The sequence below is a fragment of the Melanerpes formicivorus genome, unplaced genomic scaffold (assembly GCF_026170545.1).
Source record: "Melanerpes formicivorus ecotype bairdi unplaced genomic scaffold, bMelFor1.0.p_v2 SCAF_5, whole genome shotgun sequence".
Classification (NCBI taxonomy): Eukaryota; Metazoa; Chordata; class Aves; order Piciformes; family Picidae; genus Melanerpes; species Melanerpes formicivorus.
This window is the reverse complement of record NW_027142357.1, coordinates 36,579,211-36,598,748: the sequence shown is the minus strand read 5'-3', so window position 1 is coordinate 36,598,748 and position 19,538 is coordinate 36,579,211. Positions and strand designations below refer to the sequence as shown.

General features: G+C 40.4%; 1 protein-coding gene across 12 annotated transcripts in view; it reads right to left on the bottom strand.

Annotated features, from left to right (window-relative positions):
* Positions 1-19,538, bottom strand: part of BAZ2B (bromodomain adjacent to zinc finger domain 2B) — a 135,611-nt gene that overhangs the window by 75,319 nt on the left and 40,754 nt on the right. The window lies entirely within an intron of this gene.

The following is a 19,538-nucleotide window of genomic DNA, read 5'->3' as shown; positions in this document are numbered from 1 at the left end:
AGAAGTTCAAAGTGCAGGGGTACAAATATAGTCATCTTCAATGACCAAGTGAAATCTGTGATAACTATTTTGACAGGCAACTGCAGAAGAGTTCCACACCATTTGGTGATCTCTCAGCTTACAGCAATCGTATTTTATATCATAACATTGCCAGTCCACAAATACTTTTTACTCAACATGAGTCCTCTAATCCAAAGATCTTACAGCTGCTGAAGGGAAGCACATCAGAGTCTCTCAGAAGACAGTCCAGCACAGCGGGGCTCATCAGAAATCTGAAACACAGCCTCACTTTCTGAAGTAAAACTTAACATCTAACTCTTCTCCTTCAAAGTGAGGCGGAGTTCAAAAAGGTCAGCACATGGTAAACACGGAATACGGGCACTGGCCCGAGGGTGACCCAGCAGGCCACGTGGCACCCATGGGCTCAGCGCCACCATGTCACAAGGAGGAATGGGTGCAAAAGCACTGGTATGGCCCCAAAAATACACTAAATAAGCAGGACCAAAACCTTAGAGAGAAGGAAGTGTAGCACTCAAAGGAACAAACATAATTCTTCACAGACAAGCTACGGACACAGGAGGCTGCCAGTGCTCCTCCCTGCTCTAGTGACAAGGCCTGGCCACAGTCTACCTGTAGCTAGACTAACAGTCTACTGCTGCTGCAGTGTTTCTGACATTTGAGATTTTTAAACTCAAATAGAAGTGTCAACAAAACTAATGAGATTCACTTTACATGTCCCAAACGCTGTACAAGCAGCCTTAAAGGCCAGGTTAAGTGCCAAACATTCCAAGTTTTGCAGAACTTCACTGTAATTATGTCACTTTCAGTAATCTAAGCATTTTACATAAAACTCCCAAGGGAAAAAAACCACCACAATAAAACTTCTTTTGGTAAATCAGCAGCCAGATTGGCTTGTATTTCACAGGTAGAATACTGCAAATAACAACTACAGAGACGCTCCTCTCCACAAGTAGCTTTCATATACTACTGTCAGTTAACCCTGTGCAAGGCACACCGTGTGCTCCTGCATTATCCTCTAAACCCTTTGTAGTCCTCCCCCTTCTATCACCAGGCCAGATTCAGGTGTAACAACTCACTGTTTAAGTGCATCAGAATCTACAGCAGTGAATATAGACAAAATCATAAATACATACCACATCACAATTCCACACATTTTTTTTTCTTTTAACAGTCTTTACCCAAAAAAGGAGAGTTGCTGAAAGCCACTTACAGTGTCACTATCACAGTATCGCTAAGGTTGGAAGAGACCTTGAGGATCATTGAGTCCAACCTGTCACCACTTAAAATGCAGACCAAAGCCTTTTAAGCTTAGAATAACTCAGTCAGGACTGGCAATGGAAACAGAACCAAGTAAGTTGCCATTCCACCATTTGGTAACATGCAATGGCCTTCTTAAATAGCCTCAGGATAAAATATGACATCTTTTAAAATTCATCTGTTTTGACTCCACTTGACAAGATAAAATCATCCCTAAATGATACATGCAAATTAGGTTGCCACTCAAAAATTTATTTCCTCCTATTTTACAAGCAATTGTGTTATTTTCAGTGAGAAATAAACCTCACTTCAAACACTTCTGCATCACACACTCCATGATTTTCATGATTATAGTAAAGAAGGAATACTCATGAATGACAAATGGCATTATAATTCAATTGCTTATACGTTCCACGGAGGCACATACAGGTCAGGTTAAATTACAATCCTCCATGATCCTCACTTCTGGATAAACCTCAGAATATGTTCCTGAAAGTTGCATAATGCTGGGTAAGAAAAACTATCCAATTTGTACCACAAGGAGTGGCTATACTTGGTACCTAACAGGCAACACAGCACTGCAGGCAGTCTCTTCATGTTGAAGTTACTTAAGTCTACTTAAAAGAAACATTTCCGACCCAAAATATCAACAATAGAAGTCTGGTTGAAATAATTACTATTTGTCAGTCTGGATGAGGTTATATTGGCTTTAAAAGTGTATGTTTAGCAGGCAGTCACCACTTATTTCCAGCAAGCACCGCTTCACTTCTTATTTTCACTTCTATGTTGAGTTAGGACAGCAAAAGCTGACACCCTCAAAATACAGAAATAGATTGGTGAGGATAGGCATAAGCACTTAGAATCAGGAATACTCATCCTACAAAAGCCACCAGCTAGTACAATTAATCTGCACAAGCCACTCCTCACAGGGCAGTGAATTTCAATCAGGTGAGAAGAAAAGGATGCCATTATATAATTTACTTTTGCCAGTGGAAAAGCTGTGCAATTCATCCAGCTCACGAAGATGAGCACTTACACTTTAGATAGCAGGATGAAAATGGCTCGGTGCAGTTCTTTGGACACAACATTAAGGCTCATGGAAAGTGCAATGACTCCTTAAAAACCCTTTTTTAAGGATTATATTTTTGTGCACGACAGCTCACACTACACAGGCTAAAAGCAAGCTTCCAGTTTCTGTGTAAAACGTCAATGTTTCATTCCCCAGAGAACTACTTCTTTCATATCCTGATTTTGAGACTTTGATACTTGGTTCACTTGCACCGCATTCTTGTTCTACAGAAGCAAGACTGATAGTGGTTTATACTGTTACTGAAGTTTATAATGGCACTGAATAAACAATGTAACAAGTCCCAGAATTATCAGTAATTTCCATTTCAGCTGGAAGTTGCACATTAACGCTGCATATGAGCACCAAACCAACATGATAAAAGCAGCAATCTATGCAGGCTGTTTTCAAAATCAACTTCACAGTTATTCTTGGAAAGGCACACAGCTCTGAACACAAACTTCCTTCAGTGTTGTTTAATGGCATTTATTATTTGAAGAGTCCACATGCAGGATGCAGCAATGTTGCTTAGCAGATGGGCATTCTTGACCGCTGTATGATTCATCTACAACTTCCTAATCCATTTCTGTATTATTAATGACTAGTCTGTTTTATTACATGAGCAGGTTACAATTAAACATTCTATTAATTTAATGGATATTCAGGTTTTCTCTCCTAAAACTCACTTCATATTAAGGGAAACCCCTAAAACATACCACAATTCCTTTGTCAAAATATGTATTTACTTAATTATATTCTGCTTCATACCTCAATAAACCCTTTCTTTTCACCCTCCAAATCTGTTTCCTCCACTCCTACCAATAAACACACAGCAGTGCATTCACAGAAGGAAGAAACTTCAAGCTCTCTAACTCTAGCAGAACTGTCTTGGAGCAGATAAAGAAGTGAACAGGACACTCAATACAAAATACATTCTGTGGCCCAGAACTTCAAAACCGGACAGCTGAGGTCAGTGACCTTTTTCTCCCCTTTGCACTTTTCCAAAACCTGACTTTCAGTCTCTCAGAAGCACAGTTTTGGGGGGCTTTTTGCTGAATTTTGTCACCCAGAAACTTAGCAGCAGTTTGGCCACTGTACCCCTTTCCCATGTTTGAAAAGCCAGACTTAGCTCCTCAAACTTGCAATCCAGGCGTAACTGAAATTACAGACACCAACAGAACCTCAGAAAAAAATTAAGAGGGTGCATCCTGCTGAACTTTTCATGGCAAAAGCTGGCACAGGTTTGTCTGAGATCTGTTAAAATTCAACAGTGATCAAATTTATGCTTATGCCAAACATGCTGGTTAGTATTTCCATAAATAAACCTTGCCTACCTTCGCTGAAGAACAACAGATAACACTAAAACAAAAGCTAACTGTGTAAAACCTAATGCATCGGCTCCAATGCATGCATACAAAAACTCACCACAAAAAATCCATTTTGCTTCATGCTGGGGAAAAAAATAAACGCAATAAAGGAAAGTGAGTGAGCAGATGAAATGCCAATCCAAACAGTTAAACTTTAAAAGCATAAACTATGGGAAGGGTCATTCAGGGAAGAAGTAACCACAAAGCAGAGTGCATCTGCTGCTACTTTAGTGGTTTTTTTTCTATCCTAACAATTGAAAATGATATTTCATTCCTTTAAGAACTGCTAGAACTGAAACAGCCAGCATATTCTGATGAGAAATGAGGGTTTGGATATGGCATCAGAGTTACAGAAAAGCATCCAGGAGAAACAAGAAACAAATCTTTTGAATGTGCACCTATACCCGCTTCAGGCCTTGGACTGCGTCCTGGTCTGTTTGGTAATAGCACCAAAACCTCAGTCTCATTATTCTAACAATTTGTTTTACATTTAAACAAAAAGAGGAAAAGCCAAACATTTAAATGATACATTCAGTTCTCCAGTGCCAGAAAAAGACTAGTTTTAGCCCCTATGACAGGAAAGAAGTCTATCAGCCTCATTACGGGAGTTTTGGCACCTTGACTGAAAAACTTCTTTGAGGAATGCGAGTTCCTCAGTTTTTAACTCTTATAACATCCTGTGTCACCTTACAGAAATGCAATGGTTCTCACCAGTAGACTGAGGCTGCAGGGCGGAACACAGGTAAGTGTTTTTCAAGTTGTTCCACTCCTAGTTCTTTGGAAACCCAGAACCAGTTCTAGATGGAAATATTCCATGCTCCATACTAGCCATAGATTTTAGTCAGCTTCACCACTGGCATCCACCCACTGTATCCACAATATCCTTAGACTCAGTGTTTCTTCCAGTTCTAAGGCTTTATGATAATTAAATATATATATATAAATAATCTAATCTATATATCATTAAGCAAAAGAAACCAAAACTGAACAAAACCAAAAAACCCAAACGAGGAGTCCACTGAAGTTTACCTCAACAGAGTAAGTAGAAAGACTAATAGTGGGGTTCTTAAGGCACAAAGAAATAAAACCAAGCCTCAACAGAAGCCTCTGCGGCTATTACCATGTCAGAAGACAATCCTTGAGGACTCCATTCATAATATTATTCTTACAAACCAAGCAGATGCAAATCTGACACCTCAATGTTATTTACACACTTGAAGGAAGTGGTTAGACATAAAAAACCTGACAGATTGCATTTTTATTTCCACATACTGGAGAGAAAGAAGGTAGCAAGCCATCCACACTGCCATCTACAAAACCAAAAGTACGTGTCAAAGTATGTATCTAGATTGCAGGCTTCTAACAAAGCCACATGCTATCCATTACAGAATACTAGTTAAAATACAGGAGTCCATTTTAGCTGCATCAGGCAGTGTTTTCTTGGCAAAGCTTGGAAAGCATTTAAAGATTAACAATGATACACAGCATTCCCACATGCCATGCTTTCAGAATTTAAAGGCACTCTGCAAAGGCAAGCTGGTAATCATGGTCATATTAACAGGAAAAACTATAGCTCTTTCATATGGTGGGGGAGAAGGAAGCCTGAAAGCAGCCCCAACTGCCACACAGCATTCAGTCCTAGAGGATGGCAACAAGACATCCCAGTGGTGGCCTGTGGCTGCACCCTTGACTAGGATCTGCTTTCCTCTGTGCAGCCAGAGCAGCTGCCCCCTGTGCTTCCCCCTCCCCATCTGACTGAACTGGAAGGCAGCTCCAGCAGCACCCACTAGGGCTGTCCCTCCTGTTTTACAGGAATAAGGATTTGCCAAGTAAGCTCACTGAAGCTTTGAGCCAGCAAGTTCAGCTGTGAGGCACCAAGCTTTAACAGCCTCTATAAAGACAGAGCATTAAGAGAGGTGAAAATTATTCAGGGAAATATTTTTTAAGCGCCACGATTCTAGGACATTGGAAAAAAAATGACCAGGAGTACAAGAATACAAGCCTGGCTGGAAGAGGATATGAATGTTTGCTGGCACCCAAACCAGAACATTTTTCATGACACTGCTAAATTTAAGCATTATTATATCATTTCATGTTCTAAATAAGCTAAGAACCCAGGAGCAATTCAGTATTTTGTCAGAAAACTAATGGAATGTTGTTTTGTAAGAGGGATTAGTAGAGAGCAGTACTCCAGGTCAACAGTCTTTCAAATTACAGTGTTAAGGGGCTTGTAAAGGAGGCAGCATGCATCAGAAACCTAAGGTTATCCCATAAAACATTTATTTTACAAATAGACCTCTATTTATAACCTTCTAGATACTCTACTGTCGACACCCTTTTTCTGTCTCTGTAACAATCCATGTCAACTAACAGGTCATGTATCTCCAAAAGCATCTTTCTACCCCAAGTTGGAGAAACGCTGTTTCTGGTCCTCACCTACTTATTTTTCTTACCATGAGAGCAGATTTATTGCATATGCTCTCTACTTTCCAAGTTGTTTAGTCACAGCTATTTAATTGGAAAACAGCTAGTCTTTTAAATATCTATTATGAAAAATCCATTTCTTGTCACTACATAACATTTTTTTCTCCAGATTTCCTTTATGGTTCCAGTATCTGTGAACTCTTGAGGATACCTCCCGTTACTAAGGGAAGCTGCACACAATTTTCTTTCCATAGACATGGTCATTTTGAAGAGCAACAGTAATTTTGGTTAGCAGTTCACTACAGCTTTTTTTTTCCCACACTCAAAAATGTGTTTCACAAATTAACCATCAAGTCTTTGGTACCAGGAGCACAACATTATTTTAATATTAGTATTATCTTGAAACTGAAAAATTTAACTTAGGAGCTTTCTAAGCTTTCATGAAATAACCAAGAACATGCATTGGTATGACCTGGTATAGAACTTTTATGACGGCACAAACAACGCTACTTCTGCTTGTGTAAGGCAAGACCAACCTTCATTTTAAAGCAAAGCAAAAAAATCATTGTAGATTAATTTTACAGAGGAGAATGAGACCAAAACCACACTGCCACCATCATTGAACAGCATGAAATCTGTTGGAGTGATCCACTGGAGCAAAAGAAAGCTGGACCTTGTGCACTGAGTGATAGCTGTCACACCCACCTACTCCTCATCAGCAACAGCCAAGAAATGACTTGAAGTAAAACTGATGCACCAACTATAATAAATATAGAAACAGAAGGTTTTCTGTACATAAAAGATAACAGGGAGGTTGTTTTATTTGAAAACTTTGTTAGACACTAAACAGTTCTTGAAGTGAGAAAAATAAGCTATAAACACCAGTACTTCAGAATATGCACAAAGCACATGCATTTTATGCCACTCTATTTCTCCACTGAATAGTCATCAATATTTTTCATAAAGTTACTATTAGTTGTCTCAAATCTGAATAGTTTATGGGGTTATTTTAAATCCCATTCAAATCAGATACATTTGTTCATCACTCCTATCAGATAAGCCCCATAAAAACACCAAGGCAGTATTTGTCTGTGTTAGAGGATCAAAACATTTCAAGTTGCAACTACACATATACTTTCTCAATCTATCACCTGGGGAAAAGGGAGGGAGGGAAGCAGAGAAGAAAAGCGCTGAGCACTTGGCATTACAGAAGAGCAGAGACAGAACCCGAAGAGCTTACTGTGGAGAGTGGTTTAATCAGGAAGTAGCCATTATCCTCTCGCTACAGAGCAGGGACAGCACTCCAAACAACAAGCCGTGGGTTCGGTGTTGCTTGTTGCTTTCTTTTTTTCAGTCAAGAAGGAAGAAAGCACACACACAATCCCGCCCGAGCCTTGCTGAGCCCAAAGGTCGCCAGATGTCTGTTATCCAAAGCGACCCTGAAAACGACATTTAAGGCAGCGCTTACAAAGCTGTGTTTGTGGAAGCACCTAAAATCCACCACAACCTCCCTCTGTGTTACACACAAAACATGGCTGTCTTATTCAGAGATTAGCAATTATTGTAATGAGATACTGTCAGGAGGGTCAAACAGTACTTCCTGCAGTTTACACATCTTGATTTCCTGGTAAACAAGCCGAGGCAGGCGGGGCACCGGGATCACCAGTCCGCACACGTCCTCCCGTGGCCGCCACCGCGGGACAAAAGCCTAGCTGCATTTAAATGGCATGAGGCACAAAACAAAAATGCCTGAGCCATGAAGGAAATGTTTTCCACGACATTACCCAGTCACTGGTCTCTTGCTGGAGTCTTTTTTAAGCCGAGCCCAAGAAAAACATTTTAAATAACGCTTTCTGCGCGCCCTCCCCCGCCCCCAGAATAAACCACTCTCAAAGTTGTTGTGGTAGGAGAAAGTGCTGTGAAATCACAGAATCAGAGAATCTCAGGGGTTGGAAAGGACCTCCAGAGATCATCGAGACCAATACCCCTGCCAGAGCAGGATCATGGAAACCTAACTCAAGCATGGGAAAAACTGAAACAGAGAAAAACTAATTATAATTAGCATGTTCAGAACTTCTGCATCAGTCTCAAAAAAACCCCAAACACCCCCCCCCACACCCCCACAAATCAAAGAAATCTACTAAGAACATTCGGGGGGGGGGGGGGGGAATAAAAACACACCAACTTTTTTTTTTTTCCCCTTGAAACTGCTTAAAAACTTTTCCTCCTCAAAGAAATGAATCAAATATGGATTAGACACATGGCAGTGATCCAGTGAGAAAAGCCAGTTGTTGCCTAACTTCAATCTCTCAAAATTCATTTCAAAAAGCTTCAGTTAAAAACCCAAAATCAATCAAATTTTCACCATAGAACTGAAGAAAGCCCTAGGCTACTAAAAAAACCCCAACCTGCCACAAACAAACAACTCCTCCCCTAAAAAATAATAATCCTTGACTAGAGGAAGAAAAAGCTTGCAACTAAAGTATTTGGTCCACTGACAGACATCTTCAAGGGATACATACATCAACTTATTACACATAAGGGTCATGGAGGTGAAACTTTCACAGTGCCCTAAAACAACAGCACAAGAGCTTAAACTTTAGCAGGCAGTAAAATAAGAGGTAACTTGGAAACTAGAGGAAATATCCAAAGGTGGGGGCAGGAAAAGGATCCATTGATTAATTTTCCCTCTCTTGGAGACATGACAACCTAGGGAATACACTGAAATTATACGTCAAGAAACAAATCAAGGAACAGAACAACGAAAAAGTTACTAATAACAATTTTATTAGCACGTAAGCTGTTTCTCACAGCAAACATAACAAAGGAACAAAGGAAAGCTATGAGAGAAAATCCAAAACCAACCAACCACAACAAACAAAAACCCCACACCCAAACAAACAAAAAATTAACCCAGGAAACACAGTGGAAAGATCATGAAATATATAAGGGTGCATCTATATCAGCAAACCCTGCTACAAATGATGCAGCTTGTGCAAATGAAACAGTTACTGTGCCAATGCCACCTCCCAGACAAGAGGGATCTCTGCAACCAAAACAATATCCAAAGTAGGACTTCTGCAAGCTGTACTTGTTATAGTAGAATCATAGTGGCAGAATCATAGTATCAGTCAGGGTTGGAAGGGACCACAAGGATCATCTAGCTCCAACCCCCATAAATATTATTAGCACAGCCACAATTTCCTAATCAAACATTGGGCTATAATTCAGTCCCTTAAGTAAATCCACATCAACTCTCCAGCATTTCTTTCAGCTGGATTTCTGTTGCTACTCACCTTACCCCAAAAAAAAAAGCAGTCTTGTCAAATATATATACAGTGCTTCTGAAGAAAATAGCAAAACTCCAACCCATCAAAGGAGACAAGCCTTATGCAAAGACAAGGAGTATCAGCAGAAGTCTTCACAGAAGTCTCAAAGTAGTATTAAATACAATATTTACTCCTTTTTAATAAGGGTAACAAGCTTTCATAGTAAGATGTAGGAGAACACGATCTAAAGTCTCAGTCTGGGAATTATCCTAATCCAGAGATCTGCAGGCTAAACCAGCCACAATGAATTGGAGTGTTGCATGACTCAGAAAGAATCACATGCAATAGTTCTACACGTTGAAGTCCTAGCTCATAAATGACAATTTTTCCAGAACTCCTTCAATCCATATTGCTTATTACATAAAAAAAATATTTCCTGTGGAATAGGTGGTTTGCATTGAGATAGCAATGAAGGAGAAGGAAAGAAAATTAGGACACTGGAAGCATCCAAACAAGGTCCACGCTTACCTTCTGAACTCAAGTTGAATCATAGTAGCATAGGATCAGTCAGGGTTGGAAGGGACCACAAGGATCATCTAGTTCCAACCCCCCTGCCATGGGCAGGGACACCCCACACTAGATCAGGCTGCCCAGAGCCTCATCCAGCCTGGGCTTAAACACCTCCAGGGACAGGGCCTCAACCACCTCCCTGGACAACCTATTCCAGGGTTTCACCACTCTCATGGTAAAGAACCTCCTCCTCACATCCAGCCTGAATCTCCCCACCTCCAGCTTCATTCCAGCTTTCATTCAGACCTCAGCCTAGTAACAAGCCATGCAAGATGTTAAAAACAGGGATTTGTTTTTCAGCAGTGCAAGCATTAGAGAAGCTAAAGAAACTAACCTACAACCCACTACCTCCATGTTAGTCAGCAAGGGAGTTAAGAATAATGATTCAGCAACGGATGTTCTCAGACAGAAATTCTGCAGGCTATCAAAATGACTGGTGTCCAACACCTCAGCTCCATGAAAAAATTATGTTTACAAAACAGGCCTAATAGGATCCTGAAACATGAGACAATAAATCACTGCTCCAGCTGTCTCAAATCCACATCAACACCTGCCCTCATGAAATGGCACAGTGTTAACCTGTGGAGCCCAACTGAACAGTCACTGTATGTCTTTGGGGTGTTTGTTTTTTTAACAGTTTTGGTTTCTATGAAGTAAATTCTAATTGGTTATAGATATGGATCAGTTCAAGTGGTCATAGCTATGGATCTACCTATGAATACAGGCACTGAAAATTAAATCTTATATTTTTTAATTGCATATAGCTTTAGGACAATGCATACAGTAACAGTGAGTAAAGTACTGGACTGGGGTCTTTTATTGAGATTTCACATATTGCCCAGGGGAATTAAATCTATGGTCATAAAGAAAAGACAAAAGCCTGAAATCTTCAACTTTTTTTTATTTTTAAATATGAGGGCCATGAGGATGATCAGAGGGCTGGAGCACCTCTCCTATGAGGACAGACTGAAGGAGTTGGGGCTGTTCAGTCTGGAGAAGAGAAGGCTCCGAGGTGACCTCATTGTGGCCTTCCAGGATCTGAAGGGGGCCTACAGGAAGGCTGGGGAGGGACTTCTCAGGATCTCAGGTAGTGATAGGAGTAGGGGGAATGGAATGAAGGTGGAGGTAGGGAGATTCAGGCTGGATGTGAGGAGGAGGTTCTTCACCATGAGAGTGGTGAAACCCTGGAATGGGTTGTCCAGGGAGGTGGTTGAGGCCCCGTCCCTGGAGGCATTTAAGAGCAGGCTGGACAAGGCTCTGGCCAGCCTGATCTAGTGTGGGGTGTCCCTGCCCACGGCAGCGGGGTTGGAACTAGATGATCCTTGTGGTCCCTGCCAACCCTGACTGATACTATGATACTATGAACAGCTTCTTACAGAGCTTGTGGGCTATGATTCCTAACCAAGAAATAAAAACTAATTAAAAAAGAAAAAGCAAACCTGGTCACATTACAGATTGTAAGAATCAGTCCAACACTGTATCCAAAAAACAAGTATTGACCTCAAAAGAGATGTCCAAGCCTATCCAGAACCACCTGACTCACTGCATTTAAAATACAATAAAATAAAAGTAGATCTAAACATTTGACATTCACCCTTTGGTAAAGAAATCTAAGAGCAGGTAGGTCACGAATGCTGCCAACACTCACCTGAGAAGAGCATCTCATCTCTACACAACCTCTGGTGAATGCCAGCAAAGCCAGAGATCTATATTTTCCATCATACTTTGACGCAAATATCAAAACTGCTGCATGAAATCCAGCCCACAGCAGAAGCTTTTGCTGAAAACAGTCAGCATTTATAAATATAAACTCCATACCTAAATCCAGCATCTTGTGAATGCAAACTGCAGCAATGGTTTGGGACAGTACGAACCTCCCTGAGGCCATCTCTGCAGTGCATTAAATCAGTAGCATTTATTTTTTCCAAGTGTCACATGCAGGATTAGTCTGTCATCTACTTACAGTAATTTTAACTGGTATCCTTTCTCTTTGGCAAATAAAGAGAGAACAAAAGTGACATATCGTTACTTAGAGAAATACTTTTCTGAGGTGGGACACCTGAGGTTCTAAATCATCGTTTTCACTCAAGAAAAACTGACGACTTCATAAAAGTGACCTTCAAAAGTACAAAAAATAGGGAGGATGGGCAGGAGCACACACACCCCACACACACAATCAAAAAACTTTCCTTCTCATACTCAGCCTGTGCCAAAATATCTCAATCAGCTTTTACTCCTGAGCCCTTCACATACCACAAAGCAAATCCTGTTTGTGTCTCTAAAAACTAGATTCTCACAACAGTTGCATGCCTCAATACATTTTTCCCCCTAAATGTGCTACTGCATAGATAGATCACTCTTAGGTTCTCCTGTTACATAGCATAACACCAGCTGTTGAAATCTGCCTCAACTAATGAAAACATTAGGCAAGAGAAAGATTATCTCATTTCAATTAGTTTCTCACCACCAGAAACAACTAAACCAACCAATCTCTAAAACCCATCAGCTGATGCTAAGTAATCTGCATCTTTATAGTGGTTAGAGCCCTACCAAAGCAAAGGGGAAAAGGATTCCTTTCCAAAGGGGAAAAGAGAGGCAGCACTCTCTTGTTCTACCTCTTTCATCTTAAAGGCCACTTAAGTCTTTACTGCATTAAACAAATCCATGGACACTTCCTTCACCTATCAATCTGATCCTTAAAACTGTATCTTGGAATAAACATGGTAGCTACTACAGCACTGCCACTCAGAATGAGCCAGTTGCATTCTACTCTTACTAAATACGTATTTCTTACAAAACCCTAAGACATGTAAACTTCACTCAAATGAAAACCCAGGAAACTAGTTTGTTCTTTACATTGTTCTTTACTACAATGCCCAAAAGCATTCTTCAAGATACCAAATCATTTATTTGGTAGCATTTCATACATTTGCTGTTACCACACAAAGTTGAGATCACAGTATCACAGGCTGGAAAAGACCTTGAGGATCATCGAGTCCAACCTGTCACCACAGACCCATGACTAGACCATGGCACTAAGTGCCATGTCCAATCTCCTCTTGAACACCTCGAGGGATGGTGACTCCACCACCTCCCCGGGCAGCCCATTCCAATGACTAATGACTCTCTCAGTGAAGAACTTTCTCCTCACCTCGAGCCTAAAAGATAAAGAATCAATTCTAAAAAGATAAAGAATCAATTCGAAAAGATCATGGGAAAATACCTGAATTAAGTAATTTCAGTGCATTTTAATTTTCCTGCATCACAGCCTAAATCCTAAAGTCACAAGATCCTAAATCACAAAAGCAGTGATTTTAGCAGCAACATAACATAGAAACAAAAGAAAATAAAGCACACCAGTGTCTTCAGGAATCCATTGTCCTATGTACGTGTCATGTCATAATAGAGTTCATACATCTTACAATAAACCATTTTTCAGTACTTTCATATATTGTCTTATAAAGAGTGATCAGAGTCTGACAAGATTTGAGACTGAGATCATTTCAGTGTTCTACATACCTTATTATCAGCCATTTTAGAAAGCACTACAGAGACCAATAATCTTACAGTTTGGAGTTTGAGAAGGTAAATTCAGTATTAGCTGCTATTTAGTCTAACTGAGTGTCTTGGCAAAAAAAAAGACTAAATAGGTAGAAAACACAGCAAAGAAATACACAGAGAAGGAGGCTTAAAGTGTTTTCCACAAACATGATTAATTTACCACCTTGTTGGAACATGTAAATAGAACATTCTTTTGAAAACATTAATTTTTCAGAAGTTTTTAAAAGGTCAGAAGAACTGCAAATATGTATTCTTTCTCTATCTTCCAACTGTATACGTACACACACTCACAGACCTTCTGAGAATACAATATTCATTTTGCTGCAGAAGAACAGACATTGCATAACAATGAGATTTGCTAATGAAATCAGCCATCAACCTGGAATACATATGTATTAAACCAAGACCTCAGTGTCATTTTCTTTTTGCATCGTTTGTTCTTTCTATCATTTTGCCTCGACCTTTCAGCATCCCTGTCCTCCTCCTGGTTTCTCTGCTTCAAGTGCAGCAATATTGCAGAATATTTTGTTGATGCTGGATGCAGTGCACTTTTTGTCTCACAGAATTTATTTCTTTACTTAACTGCTAAATGTAGATTCTCTTTGCACGGGTTATATCAGCATTGTTAACACAGCCTTGAAAGGAAGGGGAGGGGGGGGAAAAAAAAAAGAGGGAGCTAAGGAAACAAAGGAGTTTTGTTTCTGGGTAAAACAGCAGGAATATCTAATAAAAAAAATGGGTGTCACCTGAAACAAACTATACCTTCACAGCTGAAGTTGCACACCAGCTAATCCAAGAACAACACTTCTTAATTTTTCTCTCTGTTTATCTAATTATTAAACAGGAACAGAATTTAGAGCCATTATGTGACTAACAGTGTAAGTGCTTTGTATGAACATGCAAAATCACCAGGAAACCAAGGAAAACAATCCATGCAGATCAGTAACAGTATGTGTAGGCATGCAGTGTACATCTCAGTTACGCAAAAGACTTTGCTGAAACAGAGATGAATGCTGAAGGGAATTATTTCTTCCACTACTCAAAGCTGGCTTTAAAAATCAAAACATTGCAACACTATTTTAAAAGGATCTTTTTCTCTGACTGTATTAATGCCATATTTTGGTTTTGTGGGATATATGCTGCCTCACACTTCGTGGCTAAAATGCAATCTATTTACACCCCCAGCTCTAAGAGTATCAACACTGTATTTTTAATTCATTCCAAAACTATTAACACTGATATTACAGAACACCAACTTTTTCCACCAGTCTCCTTTTTTTCAGTGCTTTTTAATTAAGAAAAAAAGAGGAGATGTTGTTACCATAATGCCACTACTAAGGCAGAATTATTGTCAGTAAGCTCCATATTCATACCAAAAGCAAATACAAAACAGGAGAAAATAAATGTTTGCTGGCTGGTTTGGTTGGGTGGGGGGACAGGACCAGGGAAATAAAGGAGGTGATGGTTCATTAACTTGTTTTTTTCCTCCTTTCTTTCTGAAATTCTTTTTGAACTACCACTCCAAAACCCCAATTTCATGAAGACAAACTGCCAATTAGTTAGTTGCTTTTCATAAACCAAAATTGCAGAGAGAACTCCTTTGGAATGAATGAAAATAATTGTTAATTTATTTTCACATTTTATCTTGACATAAAGACCACCCTCAGCCATTCTATACTTTAAATGGCCAACAGAGCATCAAACAGAAGGCACAAGACACCACTGAAAAACCGAGGAGAATAATATTGAAATGTCTGAAAATGAACTTAACCATTCCTGGTGCCAGTCATATCATATTATACCAAGAATACCATCAAGATACTGGGCATAATGAACTTGGTAATTCAAAGCATTGAAATTTCCATGAGCTCTCTTAATATGTGCTCCAATTCTTCCTTTTTAAGTTAACTAGCTCTCACATCACTGAGAGCTTTAAAAGCAGAAAGCATCCAACACATGATGTGCCTTATTTCTCCTTCCACTTCTCTCACTTTACAGGACACATGGTTACATGATATAAACACCCAAGCAGACTTCACATGAAGCTGTCTTGCTCTCATTCACGCATTAAGGTGTCTTAATAAAAAAACATGTAAAGACTGTTTTCAATCACATGCTATCAAAAAGGCTTGTGTTTCAATTTCAAAGCATTTCTCCTTCTGCAAAAAAGCCATCCATGTTACATCTCAAAATGACTGAGACTGGAAAGATAGAGGCACAGTTAATTATAGTGGGCTCACCTTTAAAAGCAAAGACTGTACAACCTCCAGGGTTTGAAAGAAAGAGACTTTAATGCAACAACCTTGACCCTTGGAAGTGCTGGGTCATTTTCTTCTGTGATAAACAGTGATTGCTTTCTATAATTCTAACAATTGTCAAGTAGGCTGAAGAGTATGGCTGGCAGGTGATAGTTGTGAAATACTCACACTTTTAGCAGTGACTTATTACCCTGTGATATAGGTCAACTGTCCAATCCAGCAGCTTCAAGATGCGATAGGCTCCTGAAGCCATACATTACAGCTGACAGCAATGGTTTTATTAGCATCAAACGAGTGTGTGGGGGACCTAAGATTATAGAGAACTGTTAAAGGCTACAGTCTTAAGTTAAATGATTAAATGAGAAAGATTCTAAAACATTGAAAACCTCCTCAACATCTGAAATATGGGATTCCAATCCATAAACTGACATAAGGCAATCATTTATTAATAGAATAGAATAGAACAGAACAGAACCGAACCAAACCAGAACCAAACCAGACAAACCAGGTTGGAAGAGACCTTCAAGATCATCGTGTCCAACCTATCATCCAACACCACCTAATCAACTAAACCATGCAACCAAGCACCTGTAGTGGTTTGAGCCTTAGCTGAGAGTTAAAAGCTCAAATGGGGGAAAGGTTGAGAATCTTTTCCCCACTCCCCCCCCCCCTCCCTCCAAACAGGGAGAAGGGAAAAAAAAGGGTAAGGAGCAAATCCTCTAAACAACAATCTGGAGTCAGCTTGGAAGTAGAGAGGGGAATATTTTTTTTTTCTTCAAATTATATATATATGACAATAACAGGAAAAAAAAAAAAAAAAAAAAAAAGGTTCCCAAGGGCAAGGAACAAGAGTGGATGGGAGGGGAACAGAAAAAAAAAAAATAATACAAAACCAGTCTTTCTCTGAAGAGGTGCAGAGGCAGCAGGGAAAAGGATCAGGTCCGGCCACGTGGCTGAGGAGCAGGAGGGCAGCTGCAGTAGCTCTCATCCAGCAGAGGCAGGAGCCAAAAAGGAGATCAAACAGCTATGATGTCCTCCTTTTTATACCCTAGCTGGGCAGGGAGGGGGGAGTGGAACAGACACAGCTTTCCCAGGGGGAAACACCCTGCAGGGAGGGTAAAGTACCTGCAAGCCCTCCACCCTGCTTTCTTCTTTTGTTTTCAGAAAAAGGCGTTAACCCACCACAGCACCCCATCAAGTCTCCTCCTGAACACCTCCAGTGATGGTGACTCCACCACCTCCCCGGGCAGCCCATTCCAATGGGCAATCACTCTCTCTGTGTAGAACTTCCTCCTAACCTCCAGCCTAAACCTCCCCAGGCACAGCCTGAGACTGTGTCCTCATGTTCTGGTGCTGGTCAAACTTCACAACTTAGACAACTCGGTGCCTTAAAAGGAATGAGAATAGAGAAACAAGTTGCTCTATAGATAAAAGTGAACCCTCATTCTATAAATAGAGGCTCAATCTCACGGAAGAACACAGATGAAACCACATGAATAGTACACAGAATTAGATGCTGCCAGGTGCTTTTAAGAGATATCTGTGGGTTGGGTTGTTTTTTTTTTTTATCAATGAAGAATAACAGTCTCAGAAATGAGACTGGATTTATCAACCATAATTATCCTCTCTGAACTAACTCAAAATAACTTCTTCGCTGCAGTCTAAAATTCTGTGTTTTGCCGAAATGAATCACAGGCAATAGATGTCCACAGCAGCATCATAATCTAAAAATTAACACTGCTCAGTTTACTGGGGGATTTTGTTGTGGTTTATTCCACAGAATTAACAGTTCACAGACAGTTCTAGTCTCCTGCTATACTAGCAGTCATAATCTATGCACACAAACACCCCCCCTTTATTTTCAGTAGCACACAATGCTTAGTTAAAGCTATTTCTGGCACTCCAGGTAGAAATTGTATACATCCCTCAAGGCTTACTTTTCAAAAAAATCTGGCAATAACACATGCTTATGGTTTTTCCCTATGAAATACCCCAAATTGTAAGGAATTATGATGACTACCATTGATCAATTTTTAGGAAACACAAGTGGAGGACAATTTATTAAAGCACAGGGGGAAACTCCTGAACACTGGAAGGTCACAGCCTATGTGCTGAGCCGCTAAGCAAAACCATCTATGATGTTCCAGAGCTGCCATTTTTCTTCCTTGACAAAGACTCCATCTGCCACAGAGCCATTTACAGCCTCGGAGTCAGAATATCAATGATTTCCAACCATTCTGCAAGTCTGCTTTCACCTTGGTATCACCTCTGCAATACACCTAAAACAGATGATACATAAAACCCCTCTAACAAGCTCCGAGTCCATCCTTTTATTCAACTGATGCATTTAAGCTGTGCTCTAACCACCATTTCCTTTTTCCTCCTCCGAATTCTGCCTCTGAATTAAAACTACAAATTCTGCGTCCTTCTCGGTGCTGTGCTTGATTTAAATCAATCACTTTGGAAAAACCTGGAAAGCAAAACCTTTCAAATGTTGACAAAACATGCAAAAACAGAAATCATCTGATCACTTTGAAATCTGTATTTATGTAACACATGCCCACAATCTCTCTTTATTTTTCCTTTTCCAAATAAACAAAACATGCCTGGGGAGGTCCTTATTACAGACCACCACGGAGGATAAACAGTCACAGCTTCACTCATACCAACAAAACTACATTCAGCTGTACGTCTCTTGACACATATACAAACTGATTTAAAAAGCAAATTCCAGGTTAGAGACAGGTCACTGCAGGAAAGAGAATCTTGCCTTACTGAATGAATAACTAAAGATGTAGGTTCTCAGATAAAACAGATTATATGTGGACTGATAAAACAATTTGGGGGTTTTTGTTGAAATAAATATGTATATGCACACACACACACACTCTCCATCATGAGAGGGATCTAGGGCTTCTGGTTTACAGTCAATTAAATATGAGTCAGCGGTGTGCCCAGGTGGCCAGGAAGGCCAGTGGCATCCTGGCTCATATTAGGAATGCTGTGGCCAGCAGGAACAGGGAGGTGATCCACCCCCTGTACTCAGCACTGGTGAGGCCACACCTCCTGTACTGTGTTGTTCTGGGCCCCTCACTACAGGAAGGACATTGAGGTTCTGGAGCGTGTCCAGAGGACAAGGAGACTGGTGAAGGGCCTCAAGCACACAGCCTACAAGGAGTGTCTGAGGGAGCTCGGGCTGTTCACTCTGGAGGAGGATGAAGGGAGACCTCATCCACAACTACCTGAAGGGAGGTTGGAGCAAGATGGGGCCCAGCCTCTTCTCCTCTGTGGCCAGCAACAGGACTAGACGAAATGGTTTCAAGCTGTGCCACTGGAGGTTCCAGATGGATGCTAGGAGATCTTTCACAGAGAGGGTTCTCAAACACTGGAATGGTATGCCCAGGGCGGGCAGTCATCGCCCCTGGAGGTTTTAAGCAGTGTGTGGATCTGGTACTTAGGGACATGGTTTAGTGTTGACCCTTCAGTGCTGGGTTGAAGGTTGGACTGGATGAGCTTCGTGGTCTCTTTTGACCAGATGTTTTCTGTGATATTATGTTCAAGAATATACAGTCGATCAGCAGACTCATTTGATAACTGTATTCCTTGATAGCAATTTTTGGAGCCTTGAAATTCAGGCAGATCTCAGTATTCTGGAGTTGTTTTAAAATGTGCAAACTTGCAGCTTGATTTTACAGAGGAACAGGACCACAGGAGAAACAAATATTGTATGACAAATACCCGTGTA